The 18791-nt window shown below is 35.0% G+C and overlaps 2 long non-coding RNA genes across 2 annotated transcripts; one reads left to right on the plus strand and one right to left on the minus strand.

Annotated features, from left to right (window-relative positions):
* Positions 1-6301: 6301 nt before the first annotated feature.
* Positions 6302-7471, minus strand: LOC146733287 (uncharacterized). Its single transcript, XR_014926781.1, has 2 exons — positions 6757-7471; positions 6302-6531 (listed from the first exon to the last, which is right to left on the minus strand). It is a non-coding gene; the product is annotated as an uncharacterized LOC146733287 (long non-coding RNA).
* Positions 7472-17214: 9743 nt separating this feature from the next.
* Positions 17215-18263, plus strand: LOC146733288 (uncharacterized). Its single transcript, XR_014926782.1, has 2 exons — positions 17215-17929; positions 18155-18263. It is a non-coding gene; the product is annotated as an uncharacterized LOC146733288 (long non-coding RNA).
* The last annotated feature ends 528 nt before the right edge of the window (positions 18264-18791 follow it).

Genomic DNA, 18791 nt, shown 5'->3' on the forward strand with positions numbered 1-18791 from the left:
TTGGACTCTAACCCATTGCCTCCGCCTACCAATGTGACAGTAATCACTGTCGCATTACATGTATTTTCATATTATATTTCGTACTACGGGGAAAAGACACCTCATTCTCACAATGTATTATGTATAACATTTATATATCATTTCATCCGCTTGGTATTTGTATTTGTAATCAATGTCCTTATCCCCGCTGATTTGCATAGGGCATTGTTTTCTATGGGCACTCAGTTAATCAGTGAAAATTGATTGAAACATGTTTAAATATGAAGATTACTTTCATCTGTAACATTTCACGTTACACAATGTGAGTTTCCCTGAGCATGAAGTCGAGTTCACCGTATCTTCACCGTGACAACTTCAGGAATTTTTTTTATTTTTATTCTGACCACGCCCTCCTATAAGCTGCACATTTCCTCTCGATAAATGTGAGTGTCGATTCGCTTAATCAATTCGGTGGTTTGTGTCGAAGCTATGTGCAAATATGGTAGCAGCCACCAAACTGGAATACGCCATATTAATTTCTCTGTTGAATTGACGATTTCGGAGATCTTTGTAAAGAAGAAAGTTTATTTCATTTCCATCGTAAATGGGCACACGCAGTTGGGTCAGCACACTTCCGGTCTACAAGAATGTATGAGAACATATTTTAAAAAATTGTATCATTCCACACTAAGTATATCACAATAAATATATTCTTTTTTCTAATTTAAATAAATATCCGTGTAAGTATCTTGAAAACAATATATAGTTAGAAAGTATTATTTTTTAAGGTCATATTGGTACATTTCCACGAATATCAAAACACGGTTACTTTGTTGTCCTCGCAAAACCTAACATTGAAGAGCGGCAAAATTAGTCATTCTCGTATTTTATTATTTATGCCAATTAACACTACGCTGTCTCTGTATACTTATGGGACATTTTGACAAGTCATGTCGAATTTGCACCATGCATTTTATTATTTTTAATTTTTACACAAAGTGACATTAAGTCCTGGGACATTCACATTGATTTTAGACAGTTTTGTGTGAAACGTGTCAAATGAACGAGTTTCAAGTGATGACGTTGCGATTCAGTTATTTCACATACATCAATGTAGCCGCTTGATATTGATTCTGTACGCGTACGCGAGCGAATGACGTATTTGCAGCGCCCTCACGCGACAGAATGAAACGTTTTAAGGAACCTCAGAAAAAGTCAATTTAAAAAACAGTTTTCAGTTTTTTGATCGAAAGAGTTGCATACGCTATCAAAACCAGGGTTTGAACCGCGCTTTTTCGAAATTGAAATTTTTTCAGTTCATTCTTGAAAGTATATTCTTGCAATGTATCTTATTTTATGATACTTCAGCGTCCTAAGTACTGTCTTATTTCAGATAATATTTTTTCTCCGTTTTAAAGCAAACATAGATTGTTTTTTAACCAGTTTCACAACTTAAGAATTTTCAGACATTAAATGCTCCAAAATCGTAACATTTAATAAGTAGGTGCAGCTTTTTAATCTTCATGATTTTATCGTCGCTGAGTGTTAAATTACAGCTTCGTCCCACATTATATTTGGGACTCTCACATTCTTTGCCAAGACTCGAGTTTTGATAGCCAGTAATTCGGTACCAACACTGTATGTTAAAATACAAACACATTTTCTGAGGCTGCTAAATATGCAAAATATCGCGAAACATTCCTACTCATGTTGATCTTGTACTGGCAACTTTGTTAATTACAATCCATATTTTTGTTTGCAATAGCCTGCTAACTATTATTTCATATCCGGAGACTTATAGGACGCCAGAAATCGCACACAAATGAGACGGTATGAATACATGTATGTATTATCGCCATTGTCATTCGTCCCCTTTAAATTCACCTCCATTTGCGTCCCATTATTCTCCCTAGTGGACTCAGCTTGTTCCTGACTGCATTGTTTTTAGTGTCGTCTCCAAGAGAATTGAACAATGTCGTGCAATGTTTCCTTTTCCCCTACATTTGAACCCTTCCCTACGACTGAAAGCAAATTGAAAGTTTCTCTATGTATGACCTAATAGTTGACAGATTCTGCACATATAATTAGGACAGTCCTGAACCACGTGGCTGCCACTTAGACAGTTGTTAATACTTTAAGCTGCTTGTTATGTAATAGGCGTCTATATGGTCCAAAGCGAGTATCATTTCCAAAACGAGTATCATTTCCAAAGCGAGTATCATTTCCAAAGCGAGTATCATTTCCAAAGCGAGTATCATTTTCGATAGTAGGGGCTTCTCTGTAGTATTTATGTAACACTGAGTTCTAATAATACATCCAAAGTGTTCCAAACGGCATTTAATAGCGTCATCTGAATATAAGCCGGGACATTGAAAAAGGATACTGACAGGAAAATACAACTGACACCGTGTACTTTATACTCCAAAAAGAAAATTCAACATATTCAGTGGAGACTAGATTTACTTGCCAAACATCATTAATTAATAATACAGGCTAACACAGATCTAGTTCCATATGCTTCATGTACTGACTCGATGACATTTACACGAGGGCGGCCAAAATGGCCTAACCTCTCACGCAGCGTTAAAATAAAACTAATCACTGCAGGCCAATGTACAACTAAATAAAGAGAGAAAATGTCCTGCAGTAAAAACATTGCTAGATATCACGGAGTTAACAGTGGATGGCTACCACGTAGCATGATGTTCAGAAAATGCTGGAGCACCAGTTTTACACGTCCAGTCTTTCAAATGTCTGTTTTTCCTTCTATTTGCCTTTCCTTTCGTATGTCCGACCATATACGTATCTGTGTCAAATTGTATTCCACTGATATTTCAAGAACCTCTGTTTGTATTGAAATGAAATTTTTGTTAACAAAATTATCAGTTTTAGGATGCTTACTGTGTATCTTGGTACGTAGTTGCTGTTTGTGTAGAATAAAAGCGTCTAATTATGTACATATTTTTTTTAGCTAGTTTGGGAACGCCAGATCTTCATTAGCATATTTTGTAAGCGCATGCGTGACCGTTAGACGTAAGTCAGTGGCATACATATTCTCGAGGCGGAAACTTCTTAACTAAGCCGTGGTGAAGTATATTGGCGTCTTAATATTTCAAAGCTCAATCTTCGGTTGCGTTTATGTATGTTAAAGTGAACATCATGCTTAAAAAATCCTTATTGTTCACCTAGCTACTTCGTTCAGAAGAAAAAAGTTATTTTCTGAGCTTCATGAGGACGCATAAACCACGAATGCCGTGACAAATGATCACCTGCTGTAAGCAGAAACAACTTCTTATGGTTTCTATTTCTTTAAAAAAAATAGGATGTTCAAAGTTAGTTACTCCTAAGCTTAAGGCGCCGACAAATCTCCCCCAGGCGTCACAGACCTGCGCAAGCCATCCTATTTCATTCTAGGTCCCTGCTGCCTTCAACTCCTCTTCCACAGTCCTTCCCCAGATGCCCAGAGGCCTGCCTCTCTTTCTTTTCCCAGGTGGTGCCCATCTCAATGCAGTGTGAGGATGTCTGGTTCTGTCCATTCTTAGCACATGCCCCAGCCATCTCCAGCGTCTCTGCTTCACCTCAGCTGTGATGCTGGTGCGCCTGTAGAGTTGTTGACATGCTGTTCCAAGCGGATCTTGAGAATGCGGCGGAGGCAGCGTCCTTCAAACCCCCTCAGCTTGCTTTCAATCTTCTTGTTGGTTCTCCATGTCTCTGGAGCATAGCGAAGGATGGATCGGACGTTGGACTTGGTCCCGGTCTGGAGATCCTTGGACTTCCAAACATTCCGCAGTCTGTTCCAAACCGACCTTGAAAACATTCACAGAAATGTAAATAAACATAGACTATCATTTTATAGTTAAAAGGCTCTGTTCAATGAATGCTCTCAGTACTAATGTGTGGCAACAACTGTAATAGTATTCAAGTATTAGCTAAGGCGCTGTAGTTCCTACTGTCAGAAATATAATGTATACTTTTCACTTTCAAGGATTTTATATCTGTCGCTTTATTCCACTGACAGATTTACATATTAAACATATACATTTACGTATTTTTAATGACTACTACCGCGTAAATCTCCTCCCTCAACACCCTTAATGCAGTTTTCATCAGGTAATATTAAACAACCCATGTCCACTTCAGTGGACTTTTCCCACAAAATTCTACTTCTGGTTCAATAACTATTGGTACATGCATAACCTTTGCATAGTTAGTGTCTCTTATTAGTTTAGTAATGATAATAGTAATTCATATATATGATACATGACAAAACAAAATTAAGAATAAATATGAAAAGACTGAAAAATAGATGTCAAACAACTTATCTAGTCCATTTTTCAGGCTCACAATTATAATAAACAAAAATACTTAATGAATATCACTTTTCTGTGAAATATTAAGTGTATAGAAACAAACTATTTAAATACAAGTGCTAATATAAACTTAGTAGGTATCTATATATTTTTTTTAATATCTAAAATTATTTCAAATCTGCGTACTAATTACCTTTTTCATTGTGTATTATACTTAGTACTCGAATATACATGTATAGTTGAATGTTTAATCCTAGTTTTTAATTAATGTTTACATATTAATTACATAATTTGCTTATCAAATAACTAATTGAAGTATGCTTCGTTTATATTATAACAGTTTACTCGTATGAATTGAAACTTGGTACACATGTATGTAATGTCATGACTGAATCGAACTGTGATCTGTTTTTATTTTTATTTGACTTTATCATGCTCTTTGTATATAATTATAACAGTTTATTTAAATGAATTAAAATATTGTATATGGTTGTTTATGTAGAACATTATGTAACAGCTTCTGCTTAATCAGTGCTAAATGTGCATAATTAATTAGTAAACAGTTTACTCAAATGGATTGAAACTTTCTACATACTTTCTATTTGGGTACAAATATTCAATGACCATTCGTATCATGCTGTGAACATTATTTAGCTAATTTGCATTAATCGTTTACATGCAGATTTGTGTAGAAAAATCGATAAATGATAAATTTCATTGCTTAGTTTTGTAATAATCTACTCAATTAATTTGTTTAGTTAGCAAATATTTAACACACGGGAGCACATTCAGTTGATGTCTGGTTCTACACATCAGTCTATTGAAACCTACAGGTTTTTTCAATGGGTAGTCAAAAAACCCACATCTTGGCCTAATTTCATATAAATGGCAGTATCCAGAACTCGCGATTTCTTTGCTGTTGTCTTGCAATTAAACATTTTCGTGATATACTGAAACTCCTGTTTGTAGCAAACTAACCATTGAATGTGAAGACGAGATACGTTTTATTTATTGCGAAAATAAACCATAGTTTAAGCTGCCTCGTACTGGATTCCTTAGACTGGAAGTATATGTATATGTACACGGTCCATAACTAAATGGTGACAATTTTTGTTGAAAATTATTTTTTTAACTTGACTACTGAATCTAACATTTAGAGTCACGCTAACAAACAAGGCGAACAAATTTTATTTTAGATAATAGTAGTTTAAGATGGACTATAGGGACGACCATGAGGGCGCTGTTCATAATCGGATGCGATGACGTCATACGAACAGCGCCCTCATGGTCGTCCCTATAGTCCAGCTTTAGCATAAATAATGACGTCACAATGGGAATTCGTGCATAAATTAGCATAAATGAGCGTCCATGGCCATAAAGGGGATAATTTGAATGAGGATGACGTCACAATGGGGTATTTTAATACATTTGCATAAATTACGATCAATTTTTTGTAATTATTTTGTTTAATTATTTTTAATTATTTTTAATTATTTTTAATTGTTTTTTTAATTGGACAGGCGTGGACGAAAGATTTTTCATGAGGATGACGTCACAATGGGATATTGTGAATACATTTGCATACATAAAATAGATGTGAATACGAGGTCGTGTCGAGGTCATCGTGAATACATTTGCATAAATTACCATCATTTTTTTTTAATTATTTTTTAATTATTTTTAATTATTTTTAATTATTTTTTAATTGGACAGGCGTGGACGAAAGATTTTTCAGAATGTTTCGTAGAGGGCGCTCACACACACACACACACACACACGTTAATAAATACACGTCATTTTGAAAACTAATGGAGTTTATTGCACAAAAGAAGTAAACAAGAATGAAATATTGACATGGAGTATATATTTATGACATGGTTGAGTATTTTTTTAACGTCACAAAAAAAACATACGATGTGAGTAAGGAAAATAGTTGCGTAGTGTATAAATGTTTAGCGTGATTAAATATTTCTTTGTTAACACCTCGAAAAATACGTAGATACATGTAAATGTGCGGCGTGGTTAAATTTATTTTTAATGCCACAAAAAATACGAGTACATAAACGATTCGATTAAAACACAGAAACGAGAAAAGCCAATAATAGTAAACATTGATCAATAAAAAATAATTCATTCTATATATACATATGTTGTTTATTTTTACATTTCTTACTTCCTTTCAATGAGTCAAGCAGTCTGTACACTTTTTTTTTATTCCATCACTATAATCAGAATCGCTCATCTGTCGTACAAGAAAGAGAGAGAAAGAGAGGATAATATTAAAAACCGATAGTTATATAAAGAAAGTATAAGTTATGTGTTGAAAATTTAATAGTATGAATTATCCCGTAAAACTGCGGTCATCAATCCGCTAAAATGCAAAGTATGCAAAATCGGTTGATCGACGTACAGTTTGTTTTTCAAAAAATGGCGGACTACGCTACTATGAGTTAAAATGTATAATTACCTGATCGTTTCACAGAATAACTTTTGACATACATAATCATCACACGGAATGAGTTTACGGTGTAACGTAGCGATTTTCGTTTTTCCCCCCGACGAAGAAAATATGTCCTCGCTTCTTGCCAAAAATTCAAAGGCGGTAGACCAAGTTTGACCTTCCGTGAAAAGTTCATCTCATGGACACTACGAGTCATACAGGACGTATTGGCAACACATGGCTTGAAAGTATTTGATGATTGTAGATCCACGTACGAGAAATCTTATAAATTCCATGACATGACTACCGTACGAGTCATAATAGTCTTCGTGGTAAGGGTATTTCAGACAGAAAGTGGCCCAACGCGTTCCACTCGCGAATATCAACGGTGTTTGATATAAGCGATGTGTATCATTCCGAAGCACACTTGTGAATGCCAGTCTGAACTCAATCACAAGATTAAATGTAAGGCGTGTCTAGTCCTAAGTGTTCCCAACGTGAAATAGACCTCCCACGTAGATGATAAACAACAGATGTTGGTATATTTATGTTATCTAAAACATGAACACTCACAAACAGCCTGAGGGATATCGAGTTTCAAGTTGAAAGCGTGAATTTCGACCTGCGTGTATGGGATACTGATAACATGACTCGACATTCTGTTGACCCCGGCACTATCAGTCAATTCACTGACTTAAACCACAGTCACTCTACTAGGACGGTTAGGAAGCGCCGCGTCATTCTATTGTACCCACCCTTGTCTCCATAAACATTGAAACAAGAGAGGTGTTAACGAGTTAAGAAGTCATTAGCATTAAACAGGCGACGGAAAACACGCGATAAATCATGAGACAGTGCGAGAGTTGCGTCATTTTCCCCCACAAAGCATTGCAATACATGGCACTTTGACCTTTCAACGAAGAGCAGTCTCAAATGCGGAAATGAACATGGTTTGTATATACACGTTTTTCGCGAGAAAATCTTGCTGTCTTGTATGGCATTCTGAAATTATAAATAGTTAATAGAATACTATATTAGTGAATTTCCCCCAAAAGTCGCCCCTGTCTCGACTGAATCAAAACATGTTGAACGGGATTTGTATCAGTCGTCAAATAAAGCGAATGGAGGGATATGAAAGCACGACAATCAAAAATCTCTTTTGTCCAATTACCTCCTATGAAAACTATGCAATAAAGCAACACGGCGACCACCTCCATAGACGAAAACATGCAAAACTTCGCCATAAAGTGACTCTAAAAACACACAAAAAATACGAGAATGGACAAAGGAATATTGTAAAGGTTTGCAGACATCAATGTTTTTAGCGATAAAATTGTTTCTAAACTGAGTGAGGGGTTTATTTTACGGACCGAAAGACTGTTAGAGATCAAGACAAAGAGACTGTCAACAAAACACCGTTTTTCTCGAGTAAAGCATCTTCAAGATTGCAAAAGAATGCTCATCTGAAAAATACAATATTACTCCTAGTCACAGTTCAGTTGAGATTGTAGTTTGATGTAAAAATAAAGCACAATTTAAAAAAGTTCACGGTCTTCTCGAGGGTCTTCTCAAGCAACATCGAACGCAATAAATAATGGTGAAAAATAGTGCATTCCAATGACAAATACGTCATAGTTTTGAGACCAGCATAGGTTCTCAGAAGCTGCTCGTTCACACCTTTAACCAATAGAGCTTCCTAACCGTCCTAGTAGAGTGACTCCTAGTAGAGTGACTGTGCTTAAATTATTTTTATCAATTAGCCTTTGCTAAAATACTACCGTCATTTTCCACGTCATTAAAAAAAACATGGCCCGCAGCGGAGGGATTTGAAATAAAACACGTTCAATCTCGTAATGACGCGTTCTCCGTGTCAATGTTACGATTATACTCGAAATTGACTATTTGGGGGATAAAAACTGGGTCAACTTGATTCAGTCAACATGAATCTGACCCAGGCAGTATGATGATTCCAGTCCGTCACCAATTCACTTGTCTGAAAAGGCACACCCCAAGGGTGTATGACGCCTTGTCTCAATTCAGGCCGAATCAAAGACTGTGCACGCCGTCGATCTATATCTGTGATCGATGTAGACGAGAAACATTCCACCACTCTGATCGTTTTTATATCATCGGTAATTCAGTGTACCGCTCGAATGTAATGCATCAATCAATAGTTTAGTTTTGAAGGTTTATTTTACAATAACTGGAAAACCGACCGAAATCGCGAAATTTTAGGATTCAATCTTTACTCAGTCAAACATCAAAACTAAGTATTCAGTTCATTCTCTCTTCACTAATAAAATGGCAGTACTCAGCAAACTATCATTCATCGTTTTTTTTAAACATCATTTCGAGTATCCACGATTTCGAAATACTAGAAGAGGCAAGAACGAACGTTACATTTGAATGGTCAAATGACAAGGGGCTGACCCCGCTCGAACGTGCAACAGAATGTATTAAATACATTGACCCATTTGAAAAACAGAGTCAACCTCAAAACATTGAGAGCCATAGCCGATGCTTCAAACAACGAGTTTCTCTTCAAATGATTCAAAACCAAATTAAATGAAGCACTATGATTCGTCACAAATTACGCTGACATCCTTAGCAGCCTGGCAAAAGAAATCACTCAACTAACCACACCACCAGATTCAAATTTCCACGATCAACGACAAAAAAGAAACATTATAGGCGATCTCCTGTTCGAGGTAACGGCCTTGGCTTGGCTACAAAGAGACAATTGTAGTTACTAGCTCGAGAAATTGACCCATATTTCTAAGACAAAATTAACCAAATTTTGAAATTATACATATTTTAATACCAAACTTGTTATTTTTACCAACAAACTACTGAATCACAGTACGTATAATAACGTATACCATTGACAAGTTCAGACTCCGCTTATAAATTATACTCGATTATGTCTTTACCACTAATTTAAAATAAACAGTTATATTGGAAAGAATGAGATGAAATTTTATTATTATCATTGTAGATTCAATAAGCAAACTGGAAGCGGGTCAAGAAATCGTAAATGTTTCATATTATAGAGATGGTGCGTAGTTTGTTCTTTGACGGTAAACACGTACGCATTTTCAATGGCGAACATCGACCAGTAATAATGGCATACACTTTGTATGCTAATTCATGTTTAATAAAATGCGCTAAGTTTTGATTATTCCCAAGATGTACAGAGAGCACTCGCTTATCCATTAGACAGATTCCACTATACAATTATAATATCCTGACCGCATTGTTTAAACTCTCGTAAATCGACTGTTTGACGTGACTGGGGCACCGGTGGACGAGAAATGCGTGCGTGCACATTACATTTCGTTAACACTTTCATTCATAATAGTATCACTTGCAATATGGCGTAATATCAATCGACGATCCTCAAAATACTGTATGTATGTATGCACGTTGTAGTTCGAATGATTAGATATTTCTTTTATTTTGCCATTTTTGTCGATTCTTTCATTATGAACAGTGTTGACTTGCTCTCGAAATAAATACTTTACACCGATGTTACCGTTTGTAATGTTTATAGTGTATACGTGAAAGATATTCGCCTTTGAAATAATAATTGAAGACACAACTATATAGTCTTCAAATCAGCTGGGTGTTATTATTGAAGTAACGCACGACGCGTGATATTGTTTTAATGGGGTCTGATCGCGTTTCATAACTCCTGTATTGAATAATGCCATGAATCAAATTGTCCTAACAACATGGTAAACACGGGTCAGCAATAAGTAGCTATTTTATCGGTGAGGAAAGATCTGCTTCTTGATTGCGATTATGATTATGTCTAATATAATTTATAATAATCTATTACTCTACGTACACAACTTGAAGCGGGCTTTTCAATTCAACTCACTGCGGCCGTACACAACATGGCTAGTTTCCCCTTCGAAAGAGTGCGTGCGTGTGCTGCGTTAGCAACACTATCTGTGACCACTGAGCTTTTCAAATATTTACAAAGCACGATGTGATAACTGAGGTGGTAAACTGACCATGATGTCAATATCCAACCATCTAATTTGCACAATAATAATTAAAATTGAAACCGTATTCATGCGTGGGATCTTGGTTGGAAATACAACGAAGTAACAAAAAACCAGCAAAGTGTAACAATAATAAAATCACAAACATGTGAATGTAAAGCAAAAAAAAAAAATATTTGGTGGTTGGTTTAGGCATTTGGCATTTTAGGATTTTTTTTTCTTATCGTGCCCTGAATCAGATGTGGACGAATGTTCCTAGCTCAATGATTGTTTTGTCATTTTAACTTTTTTAGTATACCTGTTAGGTGTTCATCATCTGTCCTAAAGTTGATTTTATTGTATTTAATATTTTAATCATGATTTTTTTTGTTTCTTATTGTATAGATTACAAATGAGAAGATATTGTTTTTCGTTCACTGTTTTGTCATTTTAACTTTTTTAGTATACCTGTTAGGTGTTCATCATCTGTCCTAAAGTTGATTTTATTGTATTTAATATTTTAATCATGATTTTTTTTTGTTTCTTATTGTATAGATTACAAATGAGAAGATATTGTTTTTCGTTCACAATTTTCTAGTTGTCACAAACTGAGCAAATTCAGTCTTCAGCTATAAGATTATATACAATAAAGTAACAAAAATAAGCAATGTGTAACAATAATAAAATCACAAACATTTGAATGTAAAGAAAAACAAATTATTTTGCGATTGGTTTAGACATCTGGTATTTTAGTTTTTTTTTCTTGTCGTAACCTGAAACAAATGTGGACGAATTTTCCTAGCTCAATGATTATTTTGTCATTTTAACTTCTTAGTATATCTGTTAGGTGTTCATCGTCCGTCCTAAAGTTGATTTTATTGTATTTAATATTTTAATCATGATTATTTCTTTCCTCCATGTATAAATTACAATTGAGAAGTTGTTTTTCGTTCTCAATTTTCTAGTTGTCACAAACTGGGCAAATTTAGTCTTCAGCTATAATGTTATTATATCTACCCCTTTCCATTTGAAGGGTATGAGCCCTTATTCCGAGTTTCGCCTTAGCGCAGCACTATGTTTTAGATTTTTGATTGTGGTGAGATATTTTTTATATGCAAATTCTGTTTTAATTTTCTGTAGGTTCGTAACTTGTTTTTATGATGTGTACTTTTATTTGCATCGTGTAATGTTTCTGTGCTATGAATTTCTAAAGGATTGTTCGAATTACCTGTCAATATTTCAATGATTTTCTTTTTTGTCATCCTGAGATTTATGTGTATTCCAAATATTATTTTTTCCATAGTCAAATTGTTTAAAATCTGATTCATGTCTTTTACAAGGATATTTTCTCAACTCTAGCAGGCTTGCCAAATTTCTTGGTTTGCTATTTACTTTGATCCATGCCTTTTACCCAGTTGTCTTTTCCCTTTTCGTCAATATGTATTCCAAGTTTGTGAGCTTCGTGAACTAGCGAGTTTGGGTTAGAATTATTTATTTTGATCCAATATTTCAATCTAGTTGCTATGGGGAAGGATATTTTCCCAACTCTAGCAGGCTAGCGAAATTTCTTGCTTTGCTATTTAATTTTAGAAGGTATTTGCAGTAATATATTTTCATTTTTTTTCCATTGGTCTAGACAGATTTGCCATAAGACGGGATTTTGTGTGTGGATGTTCTCCCTCGTACAAATTTCATTTTTATGAAGCAAAATTTTATGCTGATGGGGGAGAACTTGAATATACAAAAATCTACATATACCTGCATACTAAAAACACACAAATCAGGAATATTCATCGTAAAACAAGAATGGAATACATATTGACGAAAAGGGAAAAGACAACTGGGTAAAAGGCATGGATCAAAGTAAATAGCAAACCAAGAAATTTGGCAAGCCTGCTAGAGTTGAGAAAATATCCTTGTAAAAGACATGAATCAGATTTTAAACAATTTGACTATGGAAAAAATAATATTTGGAATACACATAAATCTCAGGATGACAAAAAAGAAAATCATTGAAATATTGACAGGTAATTCGAACAATCCTTTAGAAATTCATAGCACAGAAACATTACACGATGCAAATAAAAGTACACATCATAAAAACAAGTTACGAACCTACAGAAAATTAAAACAGAATTTGCATATAAAAAATATCTCACCACAATCAAAAATCTAAAACATAGTGCTGCGCTAAGGCGAAACTCGGAATAAGGGCTCATACCCTTCAAATGGAAAGGGATAGATATAATAACATTATAGCTGAAGACTAAATTTGCCCAGTTTGTGACAACTAGAAAATTGAGAACGAAAAACAACTTCTCAATTGTAATTTATACATGGAGGAAAGAAATAATCATGATTAAAATATTAAATACAATAAAATCAACTTTAGGACGGACGATGAACACCTAACAGATATACTAAGAAGTTAAAATGACAAAATAATCATTGAGCTAGGAAAATTCGTCCACATCTGTTTCAGGTTACGACAAGAAAAAAAACTAAAATACCAGATGTCTAAACCAATCACAAAATAATTTGTTTTTCTTTACATTCAAATGTTTGTGATTTTATTATTGTTACACATTGCTTATTTTTGTTACTTTATTGTATATAATCTTATAGCTGAAGACTGAATTTGCTCAGTTTGTGACAACTAGAAAATTGTGAACGAAAAACAATATCTTCTCATTTGTAATCTATACAATAAGAAACAAAAAAAAAATCATGATTAAAATATTAAATACAATAAAATCAACTTTAGGACAGATGATGAACACCTAACAGGTATACTAAAAAAGTTAAAATGACAAAACAGTGAACGAAAAACAATATCTTCTCATTTGTAATCTATACAATAAGAAACAAAAAAAATCATGATTAAAATATTAAATACAATAAAATCAACTTTAGGACAGATGATGAACACCTAACAGGTATACTAAAAAGTTAAAATGACAAAACAATCATTGAGCTAGGAACATTCGTCCACATCTGATTCAGGGCACGATAAGAAAAAAAAAATCCTAAAATGCCAAATGCCTAAACCAACCACCAAATATTTTTTTTTTTGCTTTACATTCACATGTTTGTGATTTTATTATTGTTACACTTTGCTGGTTTTTTGTTACTTCGTTGTATTTCCAACCAAGATCCCACGCATGAATACGGTTTCAATTTTAATTATTATTGTGCAAATTAGATGGTTGGATATTGACATCATGGTCAGTTTACCACCTCAGTTATCACATCGTGCTTTGTAAATATTTGAAAAGCTCAGTGGTCACAGATAGTGTTGCTAACGCAGCACACGCACGCACTCTTTCGAAGGGGGAACTAGCCATGTTGTGTACGGCCGCAGTGAGTTGAATTGAAAAGCCCGCTTCAAGTTGTGTACGTAGAGTAATAGATTATTATAAATTATATTAGACATAATCATAATCGCAATCAAGAAGCAGATCTTTCCTCACCGATAAAATAGCTACTTATTGCTGACCCGTGTTTACCATGTTGTTAGGACAATTTGATTCATGGCATTATTCAATACAGGAGTTATGAAACGCGATCAGACCCCATTAAAACAATATCACGCGTCGTGCGTTACTTCAATAATAACACCCAGCTGATTTGAAGACTATATAGTTGTGTCTTCAATTATTATTTCATAGGCGAATATCTTTCACGTATACACTATAAACATTACAAACGGTAACATCGGTGTAAAGTATTTATTTCGAGAGCAAGTCAACACTGTTCATAATGAAAGAATCGACAAAAATGGCAAAATAAAAGAAATATCTAATCATTCGAACTACAACGTGCATACATACATACAGTATTTTGAGGATCGTCGATTGATATTACGCCATATTGCAAGTGATACTATTATGAATGAAAGTGTTAACGAAATGTAATGTGCACGCACGCATTTCTCGTCCACCGGTGCCCCAGTCACGTCAAACAGTCGATTTACGAGAGTTTAAACAATGCGGTCAGGATATTATAATTGTATAGTGGAATCTGTCTAATGGATAAGCGAGTGCTCTCTGTACATTTTGGGAATAATCAAAACTTAGCGCATTTTATTAAACATGAATTAGCATACAAAGTGTATGCCATTATTACTGGTCGATGTTCGCCATTGAAAATGCGTACGTGTTTACCGTCAAAGAACAAACTACGCACCATCTCTATAATATGAAACATTTACGATTTCTTGACCCGCTTCCAGTTTGCTTATTGAATCTACAATGATAATAATAAAATTTCATCTCATTCTTTCCAATATAACTGTTTATTTTAAATTAGTGGTAAAGACATAATCGAGTATAATTTATAAGCGGAGTCTGAATTTGTCAATGGTATACGTTATTATACGTACTGTGATTCAGTAGTTTGTTGGTAAAAATAACAAGTTTGGTATTAAAATATGTATAATTTCAAAATTTGGTTAATTTTGTCTTAGAAATATGGGTCAATTTCTCGAGCTAGTAACTACAATTGTCTCTTTGTAGCCAAGCCAAGGCCGTTACCTCGAACAGGAGATCGCCTATAATGTTTCTTTTTTGTCGTTGATCGTGGAAATTTGAATCTGGTGGTGTGGTTAGTTGAGTGATTTCTTTTGCCAGGCTGCTAAGGATGTCAGCGTAATTTGTGACGAATCATAGTGCTTCATTTAATTTGGTTTTGAATCATTTGAAGAGAAACTCGTTGTTTGAAGCATCGGCTATGGCTCTCAATGTTTTGAGGTTGACTCTGTTTTTCAAATGGGTCAATGTATTTAATACATTCTGTTGCACGTTCGAGCGGGGTCAGCCCCTTGTCATTTGACCATTCAAATGTAACGTTCGTTCTTGCCTCTTCTAGTATTTCGAAATCGTGGATACTCGAAATGATGTTTAAAAAAAACGATGAATGATAGTTTGCTGAGTACTGCCATTTTATTAGTGAAGAGAGAATGAACTGAATACTTAGTTTTGATGTTTGACTGAGTAAAGATTGAATCCTAAAATTTCGCGATTTCGGTCGGTTTTCCAGTTATTGTAAAATAAACCTTCAAAACTAAACTATTGATTGATGCATTACATTCGAGCGGTACACTGAATTACCGATGATATAAAAACGATCAGAGTGGTGGAATGTTTCTCGTCTACATCGATCACAGATATAGATCGACGGCGTGCACAGTCTTTGATTCGGCCTGAATTGAGACAAGGCGTCATACACCCTTGGGGTGTGCCTTTTCAGACAAGTGAATTGGTGACGGACTGGAATCATCATACTGCCTGGGTCAGATTCATGTTGACTGAATCAAGTTGACCCAGTTTTTATCCCCCAAATAGTCAATTTCGAGTATAATCGTAACATTGACACGGAGAACGCGTCATTACGAGATTGAACGTGTTTTATTTCAAATCCCTCCGCTGCGGGCCATGTTTTTTTTAATGACGTGGAAAATGACGGTAGTATTTTAGCAAAGGCTAATTGATAAAAATAATTTAAGCACAGTCACTCTACTAGGAGTCACTCTACTAGGACGGTTAGGAAGCTCTATTGGTTAAAGGTGTGAACGAGCAGCTTCTGAGAACCTATGCTGGTCTCAAAACTATGACGTATTTGTCATTGGAATGCACTATTTGTCACCATTATTTATTGCGTTCGATGTTGCTTGAGAAGACCCTCGAGAAGACCGTGAACTTTTTTAAATTGTGCTTTATTTTTACATCAAACTACAATCTCAACTGAACTGTGACTAGGAGTGATATTGTATTTTTCAGATGAGCATTCTTTTGCAATCTTGAAGATGCTTTACTCGAGAAAAACGGTGTTTTGTTGACAGTCTCTTTGTCTTGATCTCTAACAGTCTTTCGGTCCGTAAAATAAACCCCTCACTCAGTTTAGAAACAATTTTATCGCTAAAAACATTGATGTCTGCAAACCTTTACAATATTCCTTTGTCCATTCTCGTATTTTTTGTGTGTTTTTAGAGTCACTTTATGGCGAAGTTTTGCATGTTTTCGTCTATGGAGGTGGTCGCCGTGTTGCTTTATTGCATAGTTTTCATAGGAGGTAATTGGACAAAAGAGATTTTTGATTGTCGTGCTTTCATATCCCTCCATTCGCTTTATTTGACGACTGATACAAATCCCGTTCAACATGTTTTGATTCAGTCGAGACAGGGGCGACTTTGGGGGGGAAATTCACTAATATAGTATTCTATTAACTATTTATAATTTCAGAATGCCATACAAGACAGCAAGATTTTCTCGCGAAAAACGTGTATATACAAACCATGTTCATTTCCGCATTTGAGACTGCTCTTCGTTGAAAGGTCAAAGTGCCATGTATTGCAATGCTTTGTGGGGGAAAATGACGCAACTCTCGCACTGTCTCATGATTTATCGCGTGTTTTCCGTCGCCTGTTTAATGCTAATGACTTCTTAACTCGTTAACACCTCTCTTGTTTCAATGTTTATGGAGACAAGGGTGGGTACAATAGAATGACGCGGCGCTTCCTAACCGTCCTAGTAGAGTGACTGTGGTTTAAGTCAGTGAATTGACTGATAGTGCCGGGGTCAACAGAATGTCGAGTCATGTTATCAGTATCCCATACACGCAGGTCGAAATTCACGCTTTCAACTTGAAACTCGATATCCCTCAGGCTGTTTGTGAGTGTTCATGTTTTAGATAACATAAATATACCAACATCTGTTGTTTATCATCTACGTGGGAGGTCTATTTCACGTTGGGAACACTTAGGACTAGACACGCCTTACATTTAATCTTGTGATTGAGTTCAGACTGGCATTCACAAGTGTGCTTCGGAATGATACACATCGCTTATATCAAACACCGTTGATATTCGCGAGTGGAACGCGTTGGGCCACTTTCTGTCTGAAATACCCTTACCACGAAGACTATTATGACTCGTACGGTAGTCATGTCATGGAATTTATAAGATTTCTCGTACGTGGATCTACAATCATCAAATACTTTCAAGCCATGTGTTGCCAATACGTCCTGTATGACTCGTAGTGTCCATGAGATGAACTTTTCACGGAAGGTCAAACTTGGTCTACCGCCTTTGAATTTTTGGCAAGAAGCGAGGACATATTTTCTTCGTCGGGGGGAAAAACGAAAATCGCTACGTTACACCGTAAACTCATTCCGTGTGATGATTATGTATGTCAAAAGTTATTCTGTGAAACGATCAGGTAATTATACATTTTAACTCATAGTAGCGTAGTCCGCCATTTTTTGAAAAACAAACTGTACGTCGATCAACCGATTTTGCATACTTTGCATTTTAGCGGATTGATGACCGCAGTTTTACGGGATAATTCATACTATTAAATTTTCAACACATAACTTATACTTTCTTTATATAACTATCGGTTTTTAATATTATCCTCTCTTTCTCTCTCTTTCTTGTACGACAGATGAGCGATTCTGATTATAGTGATGGAATAAAAAAAAAGTGTACAGACTGCTTGACTCATTGAAAGGAAGTAAGAAATGTAAAAATAAACAACATATGTATATATAGAATGAATTATTTTTTATTGATCAATGTTTACCATTATTGGCTTTTCTCGTTTCTGTGTTTTAATCGAATCGTTTATGTACTCGTATTTTTTGTGGCATTAAAAATAAATTTAACCACGCCGCACATTTACATGTATCTACGTATTTTTCGAGGTGTTAACAAAGAAATATTTAATCACGCTAAACATTTATACACTACGCAACTATTTTCCTTACTCACATCGTATGTTTTTTTTGTGACGTTAAAAAAATACTCAACCATGTCATAAATATATACTCCATGTCAATATTTCATTCTTGTTTACTTCTTTTGTGCAATAAACTCCATTAGTTTTCAAAATGACGTGTATTTATTAACGTGTGTGTGTGTGTGTGTGTGTGAGCGCCCTCTACGAAACATTCTGAAAAATCTTTCGTCCACGCCTGTCCAATTAAAAAATAATTAAAAATAATTAAAAATAATTAAAAAATAATTAAAAAAAAATGATGGTAATTTATGCAAATGTATTCACGATGACCTCGACACGACCT

Source organism: Saccoglossus kowalevskii, chromosome 17 (assembly GCF_978046115.1).
Source record: "Saccoglossus kowalevskii chromosome 17, keSacKowa6.1, whole genome shotgun sequence".
In the NCBI taxonomy this organism is placed as follows: domain Eukaryota; kingdom Metazoa; phylum Hemichordata; class Enteropneusta; family Harrimaniidae; genus Saccoglossus; species Saccoglossus kowalevskii.